Source organism: Gadus morhua, chromosome 10, assembly GCF_902167405.1.
Source record: "Gadus morhua chromosome 10, gadMor3.0, whole genome shotgun sequence".
NCBI lineage: Eukaryota > Metazoa > Chordata > Actinopteri > Gadiformes > Gadidae > Gadus > Gadus morhua.
Window position 1 is genome coordinate 24,070,787 of NC_044057.1, and position 12,063 is coordinate 24,082,849.

A 12,063-nucleotide genomic window follows, 5' to 3' on the forward strand; every position below is an offset into this window, starting at 1 on the left:
TTGCCTTTATGCGTAATACATTTGCCATTTGGTTTACCTTCTGGGAGCAATGATGGAGCTGAATTGAGTTATATTTTAGTATGGGGAGGATCTGATGTAAGATCCCCCTTAGGAGCAGATTTAGCACTGGCAAGAACAACAGAGTTGTCTTTTTGATGACGCACGAAAAGACCTCATGTCTAGTCTGAAGACACGATCAAGAGGGGTAGAGAGAGAGAGAGAGAGAGAGAGGAGGGGAGAGACCAAGGTAGGAGGGATGGAGGGAAGGCTATGCTGTTAGATTCCCGTACAAAAGATGGGTCCTTGCTAAACTAGATAAGCTAAGCCTGATGGCCTGCCGACAAGGAAGTGATATTCGCTATGAACTCCATTAATGTGTATGCCTTGCACGGTCCTCCACTAGGTGAAGTTTAAGGTGGTACAACACACTTTGCTTGTACAAAACAGATGTGAACTGGTCACCTAGCAACCAATATCCTCTCTGTGAATGGTCATTATGTCTTGCATCTGAATTCTCTTAAGTCTCTTTGGATAAAAGCATCATGACTTCAAATTAAATGGGAAGAGAGACAGACAGACAGACAGACAGCTCTGCCAAGGTCAGGTGCATTTGATAGGCTGATGAGATCTGTTTGTTGATTGGATGGGGGGACTGGGAGTTGGAGAGATGACGCAGAAAAGGTGAGCTGGCGAATTCCGCGCTGGTGATAATTGAATATTAATTGGAGCATGGTGACTGGAATGCTTCCTGTTATAATGACTGTAAGGGCTTTCGGGGAATCACCTGTCTGACAGCTCAGACCGAGGGAATCTGCTCCGAACCAATTAAACAGCAGAACAGAAAAGAATCCAGAGAAATCACGAGTTTCTCCCTCAACGGCAATCTTCCCTACACCTGACCCCAGGCTCTCTTACTTGCAGGTAATCTTTATTTTTTTGTATGTGCCAGAATGCTGAACAATGTCTAACTTCCCATTGAGGGGGGCGTGGGCACGGGGGATCCGATGCAAAGGCATGTAGACGATGACACCGGGCGGGGTAAGGGGGAGGGGACTCCGGTGGTTTAACGATGTTAAGTTAGTAAAGAGCGCTGACTCTCCTTCTCACCGGCTGCCGCCAGTCCGCCGCGCGTACGTCGTCGCACCGGTTCCTCGCAGATCCGCTCCGCTATTTATTGCGTGGTCCTATACTTTTTATATTATTATTACTTCTCGGTTAGGATCCTTACAAGCTTTGAAGCAGGCACAAACGAGTCGTCCACCACACATGTGAATATAATCGTGTTATAAACGATAGCAATTACTTTTCGGATTGGTTTAACGTCCCCGTTGAACGTGCGTGAAAGGTTGTCCGTGGGAATGTAAAGTCCTCTCACTCCACGCTCCTCGGACGGCCGGTCTGCACGGGGAAATGGTGAGTCCCACATGTTCCTTGTACCTACAATGTTCGTGTAGATCTGTGGGAACTTCATGTCGAAGGAGTCCTTCGTGACCTTTTAGATGCCGTCAACGGTAACGGCGGGATGGAAATCATCCACGGGTTATTTGTCATTTCATTTTGGTGTTGGCCACACATTCAATGGTAGACTATCGTGGAATCGTGTATGGACAATGCATTGGGGTCAAATGCATTCAAATCGGGCTTACATTTCGTTATCAGTCTGAGAAGGTTAAATGCGAAGATCTTATTTGAATTTGAACTAGGAATTAATTGTAGTATTTCATTTCATTTGTATTATGTTCACAATTTCAGGCCAAAAGGTAAATTGGAAAATGTAACATTTTGGAAAAGTTTGGAATTTCAGAATTAACAATTAATTTATAATAAAAAGATATCCGATTTTGAAACAAGTACATCGCTGACGAATGTTAAAATATTTAAACCATGGCAATAGGCCAACCGATGAAGTGTTTTTATGGTATACTAGTCCATGTATTTATGACCTGGTAATTAAAGGTCCCTCGATCAAAGGTGAGAGAGAGAGGGAGAGAGAGAGGGAGAGAGAGAGAGAGGGAGAGAGAGAGGGGAGAGAGGGAGAGAGAGAGAGAGAGAGAGAGAGAGAGAGAGGGAGAGAGGGAGAGAGAGAGAGAGAGAGAGGGAGAGGGGGAGAGAGGGAGAGGGGGAGAGGGGGAGAGAGGTAGGTAGGTAGGTAGGTAGGTAGGTAGTTAGGTATTATGGTTCCCTTGCTACGACCTCGAGGTGTGATCCAGTCAGTTGTGTATGTTCAGAACAAAACTGAAATGACTAATTTCAATCCCAATCCAAGTCTGCTAGCGGCATGAAGACTCATCGAGAAACATAGTGGCACATGCAGTCACACACACAAGCAGACACACACACACACACACACACACACACACACATATGCTTTGTAGCCCTCACACTTCATATGGTAACACACACACGCACATTTCCATTACATCCCAAGTATTTAAAAAATGACCTTATGTAACAACCCTTATTAGGTCAATATGCCCTCTGGCTACCACCACACCACACACACACACACACACACACACACACACACACACACACACACACCACACACACACACACACACACACACACACACACACACACACGTTAAGATGACACAAACAACATTTCCTGCCATCAGCGCTTGCGTTCGGTTTTGATTGCTCATGAGCACTCAAGTAGAAGGAAATCCAACCGCAGTCAGTCGATCTGCTCGGTGTGTTTGAATCCCAACTACCAGCCTGTAAGTGGATTTTGATAGCAACCTACTTTGCCCAACCAGGCGGGGAATGTAGGTGTTCCAGCAGAGTACAGGAACATGGTGGAATGAACGAGCAGATCACAAATAAATTCCTAAATAAATAGACGTACTAGGAGTATTAGACATGTATTGCTGTCAGAGTAAGGAATTCAGGAGAGTGTGGGGCTAGCGGTCTTATAAATAGTTTGTTTCGGCGCCCGGTTTGGTCATCAAGGTTATCGGACTAACAGGATGTATGGAGAGATGGACGGGCCTAGAGTGATGATGTTCATGATGATGACGATGATGACGATGATGATGATGTGTTAAATGAGGAAAATTATTTAATCTGTCTTCATTGGTCCTCTGGCTGCACCAGTTTATTTAATCTATTTTGACGCTTTGTGTGTGTGTGTGTGTGTGTCTGTGGTGTGTCTGTGTGTCTGTGTTTGTGTGTGTTTACTATACACACCCGATATCTAGAGAGGGAGATATATGGAGGGAAAGATACAATTACTGGAAGGTCGGATCAGTCTGATTAAAAAAAGAGAATAGACAGAGAAAGTGGGGAAGAACAAATAAAAGCGAGTTGAAAGAGGGAGAGGGTAAAAAATAGAGGGAGAATGATGTAAGACATGTGGCGAGAGAGGGAGAGATGGAGCAATAGCCCTGAGCGAAAGACGAGGAATAAATTATTTTATTAGTGTTTGTGCAGTTGCTCACATTTTGTGTACTTGTTATCCAATAAACTGCAGGTTGAAAACAGAGCCCGACCGTTACTGGGTTTTAGGGGCCGTTGTTCATACTGATATTAAGGCATAAAACATTACCAATAACAATATATCAGCCGACATTCAAAATATATGTATATCGGTCGAGATATATCGATAAATATTGTTACTGTCAAACGATTAGCAATTTTAATCGCGATTAATTCGCGGTTAACTCATGATTAATCTCATTTTTTTTATTCTACTTTAAAAAAAAAAAAATTCTATTTTAAATCCACTCCAATTTAGGTTAAATGGGATTATCAAATGGGATGGCACATTATCATTCATACCAAATGTACTTAAAGCAAGTGATCTTGAGGGTGTTTTATTGACTCAGTTTCGGTTGAATATGAAACTTATTGAACAACACAGATTTTGGAATGGTAAACAGGAAGTTACTTAGTACAATTGTAAATCATCAGTTACTACAAGTGTAGTTAAATTCAAATAAGTAGAACCACATTTCTGGGAATTGTAAACTAGCTGTCACTTAGCCGTAATTGTAATCAGTCACTTACCGCAGGTTAATTGAACGTTAAGTAAGTAGGAAGTAGAAACCAAAATGAATTCTGATATAAATGCTGACATTCTGTGGGCAAAACTTTTCGAAATCATATATATATATATATATATATATATATATATATTATGGTATCCTGAGCAGGGAAGCTCCTTGGGATTTGCTGCTCACCCTCCAGAAATGCTTCAGGCCACAGCAACATCACATTAAAATCATGAGCTAAAGGAACCAATTAACTTTATTGGGATGAGCTTGAGCTACTAACCTTCTCAAAGAACATGCTGTAAAACGGTTAGTGCATGTTGAGGGTTTACGTGGATGTGCTCAGTTAAACCATTAGGAGGTTCAACCATCACATTAGAGGACTTTTGAAGCAGTGATTGCATTAATAAATCAACACCATATTTTAAGTTTTCATAGAGGCAAACATATACGCCGATACTGACTTTTCTATGATAGGTCAGCATCTGCCAAAATATTGGTCGGGCTCTAGTTGAAAGGGCATTCAAAAGTTTACTGTGTGTCAGAATACTCTGTATTTTCTAATTATTAATTATCCAATTTGTTGCTAATGTGAAATCTGAATTGGAATGTCGGGGACATGTAATCACAACAGGCCAGTGACTTCTGATCTTTTGCTGTTCTGGGGGACGTTATCACCCCCAAAACGTATTACCAGATCTTAATCATTATATTCTGAATGGTCATTTCACATACCACGTTTTTAATTGGAAGTTTCTCCCCTTTTCCCCTTTTAAATTGAATCTAATTATTGTTTCTTCTGCTAAAGACCAAAATAATTTAGAAAATTCATTGAATTGCACACCAATAGTGAAAAAATAAATTCCAGTATAAACGGTTAGTGTATTTATATATATATAATGAAAAAATGCATCATATTAGTGAATCCACTATTCATTTTGCCATCACTAAGAACAGTAATAACTCAAACTCTCTTTGGCTTCCTCATGAATTCTCCATCTGTTACACATGATATCCCAAAATGTTAGAGATATAGCGTACCGGTCATATAAATATTTGTATATATATATATATATATCAGTTTAATCTCCCATTAGGGGTGCGTTTGACCTCTGTAAGATTAGGTGTACTGTCTAGGCTGATGGAGGAACTATAGCTGTCATGTGATGGAGTGTGCTGCAAAAAGACCCCAAGCCGGGGACCGTTAATGTTTTCTGTAATTCATGCCTGCAGGATGGGGGTTGAAGCAAGGCCATCTAGCACAGAGATAACGCTCACACGGTCTGCCCAAGTGGAAGAGTTAAGGAAGAGGAGAAGGAAAGAATGTTTCAGCGCTTGTTACTTCCTCAAAGTTATTGCCGAGTGTGACAGTCATGAATAAACAATGACACTTTCCAAGCAAGTGGAAAGTGTGATGTGAAACTCATGAAATGAGCCGAACTATGGTATGAAGAAATAACTTTTCAAAAGATAGAAATGTGAAAAATATAACAATTTGATTAAACATAAAACTTGAATGAATACCAAAACAGTTAAAAATGGCTCACAACACATATTTAGTTTAAAGGTCAACAATATATTTAATATACCAACACCATAAAGACCACCCAGCTCCAGAGATTGAACATGGTTGCACATGGTTTCTAAAGGGCTGGGATGTAACTACCAACATAGAAGGGGGCGTTCCCCAAAGGAACATGAAGTGAATGTAGATGTTGTAGGGTCGGTCGGACACCCAGGTTCACATCAAAGAGTAGTAGCAGTACAAAGAGTCTGGACGCATGGTAGCACATCCCAGCTGCTATCTACATGCAGCATGCATCTAAGTGGGATATTTTCCACACACGCACGCACACACACACACACACATGCGCACACTCAGATTCCCCTGAAAACATTTACTTCTGGTTGAGTTTGATTGATAGTTGAGTTTGTGTGTAATTTGTAGTACATCTGGAATGTGAGAGAGACGGACAGTGAGAGAGAGACAGACAGTGAGAGAGAGACAGTGAGAGAGAGACAGTGAGAGAGAGACAGTGAGAGAGAGAGAGGGGGGGGGGGGGGGAAGAGAGAGATTTTCATTTTCTTACTTTATCATTCCTTGCGGTGATACTTCATTTGTGCTTTTGAATAATTAGGAATGTTAGGTAATAAATAATTGAATAAGCAGTGAGTGGGCTATGCATTATGTTTCCCTAAAATCACGTGATCCAGTCAGATGAGTATGTGCAGAACAAGACTGAGATGACAAATTTCTATCACACAACAAATCTGCCAGCACCATCAAGATTCTTCTTGTATCATGAGGGCACGTGCATACATGCACACACGTGAACGCCTACACTACATACAAGTGAGAGAGAGAGAATACCCAGAGTGAGCAAGGCAGGGAGTCTGTTTGCATTCATTTGTTCACGCCCAAACTAAAACAAATGTGTTTGTTTCTCCATCACCTTTCTTCTTAAATTAGAATTTCGGCGCTCAATGTCTCAGCTGGACATCCTCTCTCTCTCTCTCTCTCTCTCTCTCTCTCTCTCTCTCTCTCTCTCTCTCTCTCTCTCTCTCTCTCTCTCTCTCTCTCTCTCTCTCTCTCTCTCCTCTCTCTCTCTCTCTCTCTCTCTCTCTCTCTCTCTCTCTCTCTCTCTCTCTTTCTCTCCCTCTCTCTCTCTCTCTTTCTCTCTCTCTCTCTCTTTCTCTCTTTCTCTCTCTCTTTCTCTCTCTCTCTCTCTTTCTCTCTTTCTCTCTCTCTCTCTCTCTCTCTCTCTCTCCTCTCTAAGACAGTGCTATGTGTGCTGGTATCCATATATACATACTTTGCCTGCACAGATCCGTGTGCGTGCGTTAGTGTCTGTGTGTAAAGTTGTAATGAGGTCGTATAGAAGGCCAATCCCTGTGGGGTCTTCCCAGGATGCTGTATGAGCTCTCTGCTCCACTGGGCAGCCGTTTGGGTCAGCGATAGGCAGAAAAACACTCGATCCGGAAATCTAAAGCATAGATTAACCTTAACAAGTTCCTATTGCTTCTCGTTCACAATGCAACATCAGTAATTCTATCGCCAGATAGACTTAATTTGATCAAAATGGATGTAAGTGTGGAATGACTGTGACATCAAGTCCTCTCTCAGTCCTCCAATGAGGTTATGTTGCCCTGCCGCGTCCTGCGTCGCCCAGGCGACGGTAGTGTGCGGTCTGGGGAGGATGTAGTGACATGGAGGAGGGGGATGGGGGGGGGAGGGGGGGGGGGTTTGGGAGCTCCAGTGTGATGGATCTCTCTGATTATTTATCTTGTGGCGGGAAGACACAAACACGCTTTCAATTATCTCTGTGGCGGGCGTCCGCGGGCGTCCCAAGCGAGGTAAATCACATTTTAATCAGACTGAAGCGGCATCGCACAGGTACCTCCGTAGGGCTAGTCTTCACCGAGACGCCTGCTGCTCTCTTCCGACGGCGACCGATGATTAATGTTGAAATAATATCGGCAGAAAGGATTACTCAATCTCTTTTTTTTTCTTCAAATAGAAACAGAAAACAAAGAGCAATCATAGGATTGTGTGTCCGACCTCATAAACTGTCTATTTATCTGTTATCAATGTCTGTACATCCCTCCTTTTCTCACTTCATCCCCCCCCTCCCTTTTCATCTTTATCAACCCCTCTACAGCGCTTTAATACACTGTCTATGTACGTATCTAGTTATGTAGGTAGGTAGGTATGACTCTGCCTCTATGTTGGCTGCGTCCTCCTCCCGGGGTCTGAGCTGTGACCCCTCCCCTCCCCGTTACCCTCCCCCCCTCCCACATGTGTTTGTGATGTTTTTGATATGTTGCCTAATGTGCTGAGGTGTTTTTTTTTGCTAATCCCTACACTTTGCCCCCCCTTCGAGGAGCATAGTTTCGGTATTCACTTTTTTTTTCCCCCTCGTTACCCTCTTTGTTTAGCTTTTTATTTTTATTTTCTAAAGAAGGAGGGCATGTTTCTTATCAAACGAGCGCCTGACAGTCTCTCCGTCCTGTCTCCACACACTGTCTTTTATGTTTCTTGGACGGAATGTAACTGGTAATTTCGTGGCTCTGTAACAAGTGCAATGACAATAAAGTTCTATCTATCTATCTATACCTTTCTATCTCACTCTTTATATCCAGTACAGTGTGTTGCCCACAGCTGGCTTAGTGCTGTGGTGTTGCTCAGCGTCAGCCTCCGTCCAGCTGTGCACACACTGAGTATTTAAGCAGGCATCGTGTGGAGAGCTCTACGGAGGGTTCTGTGTGTCCGCTCTGGGGCTGGGGCCCACAGGGACCCCTTACAGGCCTCATCCACCATCATGTCCCCCCCCCCCCCCCCCCCCCCCATCCGAAGCTCCTGCAGCTCTGTACAAAAAATGCGCCAGACTGCTCCATCGCAGTTTGTTTTGCCATGCATGTGTGATGGAGGAGCAGGGCTGAGAGAGAGCTGGGGCAAGTGCTAAAGAGTGTCGTTGTAATATATCGCTCCCAGGTGCTTTCTGGCTCAGCCTCTGGCTCTCATTGTAGTGTTTATTTTGGATTCTGTTGATCTCTCTCTCTCTCTCTCTCTCTCTCTTCTCTCTCTCTCTCTCTCTCTTTCCCTATTTTTCCGCACTCTCTGTTTCACGGTGATGGAAACTAATGAGATGCAGATTAATAAGATAACGTAATTGATTGGGGGCTGAGGGCCAGAGGAAAGCCAGATCTCTAACCACACTGATGCGATGATACTTCCGGTGAAGCCTGAAGAACGGGTGTGTTGTGAACGGGAACATTCGTGATGTCTATGTTCTTTCGTTTTTTTTTGACGGATGTTTGACTCACCGCTTTAGGACCAGTGAATGACGGTGCTTCAGCACATTGGAATCACTGCATTTTAACGGGAACACTCCTGTTTGATTGATCAGTGGAGATTAAGGAGGGGAGATAGGAGGAGGATGGAGGGTATAAGGAGAGGAGCCGAGAGGAGGAGAGAAGAGCTGATGGGATAGAATGGGGGAGGGGTGTGGAGGTGAGGGCAGAAGAGAGGTTAGCTTGAGAAGAGGAGGAGAAGGGAGAGAGGAGCTTATGGAAGAGGAGAGGAGCAAGGACGGCAAAGGACAGGATGGGAGATGGAGGTAGTGGAGGAAAGAGGAGGAGAAGGAGGTAAGGGGAGAGGATTGGACACAATATGAGTAAAGGGAGTTATCCTTCTTAACTTTCTCATCGAAAGTTTAAATTGAGCTAACAAGAGTGGAGCAGAGTAGGGGGAATGTGCAGAGAAGAGGAGACATAGGTGAGTTTCCGAGGAGCTGAGAGGAGAAAGGCTAGAGGAGGGAAGCAAATACGAGGAGAGGCGCTGAGAGGAGAGGAAAGATGAGAAGAGGTAGAGGAGCTAGGAACAGACCCACCAGGAGGCGGACATCCTACAGAGCAGGTGACCATGAGTCTACGAACGCAGCTCGGCAGACAGTCGTCCTGTTTGCCTCCCAGACAGCTGAGAAGACACAGCAGTTATTCTTGGCAAAAGGAAGGGCAGGGGTCAAATCGCCCCCGCAGCCTGGCACCTCCCACCCAGACCTCGGCATCACCAAACCCAACACACCCCTGTTTAAGCTGGGAACCTGCTGTCCCTTTGTTGCCCTGTGGTGTTGTGCCAGTTAAGTAATCCACTGCTGTAGAGTTCTTTACCTTCTGAGCCAAGGAGCTGAGCCATCGCTGCCTTTCTTTGATGGATTATCTTCACCCCTAGGAGGAGGGATCGCTTTTTTCTATTCCTTCTCAAGGTTTCTTCCCTCTTAGGTTTCGGGGGCATTTTTCCTTGCCATTTTGGGAGGCTTTGGGATGTATTGTGGGTTCTGTGAAGGCCTGTGTCACTTTTATTAAGAGTGTATATACCAATACAACTGGCTTCATCCGGGAGATCTTTGGTTTTTTACAAAAACCCTGGATTCTCTGCATTATCACAGGGCCAACATATATGTTATTGAGTTCAAGCCTTCAAGAAGCAGCAGGCCTTGGCTTTGCTCCAAGCGTACTTCCAGCTTGGATTGTCAAGAATTGGAACACAGGGCTTCTGGCTGTGGGCTGAGCACTCAAACCACTTATCCAAACCCCCAAGACATCAGCTGCCTAACGTCAACAGGCAGGTCACACAACCAATGTGAATCTAAAGGCGGTTGCGTTTGTGTCTTAGCGGAATGCTAGTGTCTCATATGAAAGGCACTCGAATTCAGATTTGCACACACAGATCTGTTTTGCGAACCTCCGTCAGCCTCCCTCATCTTTCATTTGATACACAACTGATACTCAACAACTTGGAAGCCCTGTGCGGAATCTTCCGCAACAAACCAATTATTTAATTTGTATTGGGAATGAAATGAACCATTCAGGAGGTTGAAGTGCTTTAAGATGTATTTTTACTTTGGTTTCCCCAGCAGAAAGCAAGGGACATCCCTTGACGCTGTATGATATCATCTTTATCAAAGATTGCCACGCTTTTTTGTGATCATCATCGCACCTCTAGAGTCCAGAAACACAAACTTCCTGTTATATACCTTTGCCGATCCCTAACTTATTAAAAGACATGACGTGTGTATGTGATCGGTAGATTCTTTGTGCTTTAAATCGACCTGTGGTGTCAAGTCCCTGACGACAAACTCCATGTATGCTAGGTCTCCGCCCATTCACTGAGATTGAGTAAACTTGAAACCTGTGCACGAGTACGAGTATCAAGTGGGGGATCTCTCGTAAACTGCCCCTACATCTAAACAGACTGGAAATGGTAGATATTTCTGTAAGCAGAGCCATGGACCAAGCCATCGGTCTGTAAGCAGAGCCATGGACCGATCCAAATACGATGAGATGACAAATTTATTTGCCATCAATAGTGCTTTTTTACAGGCAGCTCATATTGATGGACACGACTTCTTTTACAACAACCCAAGTTCAGAACAAAAGTGAATGAGAGAAAGTGCCATGAGTTAAAATCCCGCACCGAGCATGACTTGTTTATTCTGGAGCGGAGGTAATAAAGGCGTTCTAGGGGAAGGTTTATTTTCTGGCAGAATGAGTTGTATAGGGGGAGGAGACTGGCTTTGGGTTTGGATCAGGTTTATTGGCTAAACATGCTTTCACACACAGTTGATTAAAAAGATTAAACTCAGTAAATAGAATCTCAACAAATTTGCTGTTGTTAGTAGGAAATATGAATAGTTTAAATATAAATTATGCAGCAGACTAGGAGAATATATGTCATTATTCCCTTGGAGAGCAAGAGGTTGTGTATTTTGCAGTATTGCAGTATTAAGTATTTATCTACATGAATAATTTTAGGACTTACGGCAGATTCAGCAACAATAGCGATAATGCATCAGAAGCAAAAGCAAACACACACACACACACACACACACACACACACACACACACACACCACACACACACACACACACACACACACACACATACATTCAACATACCAAATCAGTCCTTTATTTATTAAAGGGGACTTATTATGAAAACAACACTTTACCTGGGATATGGGGTATTGTTTTGGGTCTCTGGTGCTCCCACACGCATACAAACTTTGAAAAAAGTTTTTTTGACCACAGTCGATAGCTAACGGCCTAGCATTTCAACTGCTAACAACAATCAATGGTCTGGTACAGAAGATTATGGATTCATGGAGAATGTTATTCAGCATTTGGACAAGAGGGAGACAGACGTAGAGAGCTCAAGGAGGCGCACCGATATGATCCAAAGACAAGGTACGCAAACATGTTTTGTTGGTATATCGTCATTATTGTTCATAACAGTAGCTGGAATTCTTAGTTCACTTTTAACTCATCTTTTATTAATTTCCAATGTGTAGTCCCACACCTACCCCTAAACCAGGAGGAAACAACACATATTTTCAACAATGTGTATTTTTTCCAGACGTGGGCCCTGAAGTTGAAAAAGGTGAGTCATAATATCCTGATAGTAATTCCTAATCTTGTTTAGGGGGATGTCTAATGTTAACCCTTAAACGATTGAGTGTTATACGGTATTGAGTGTTCTAGGACCCTGCAAGACCTAGCTAAGTCTTTTTGAAA

General features: G+C 43.5%; 1 protein-coding gene across 2 annotated transcripts in view; it reads left to right on the top strand.

The window, feature by feature from the left end:
• Positions 1-1,107: 1,107 nt before the first annotated feature.
• The window catches only part of htr4 (5-hydroxytryptamine receptor 4), an 84,499-nt gene continuing 73,543 nt past the window's right edge, over positions 1,108-12,063 (top strand). For both annotated transcript variants that reach the window (XM_030369198.1, XM_030369199.1), the window contains exon 1: positions 1,108-1,413. The gene's annotated coding sequence lies outside the window, so the exon portion shown is untranslated. The remainder of the gene's footprint in view (positions 1,414-12,063) is intronic.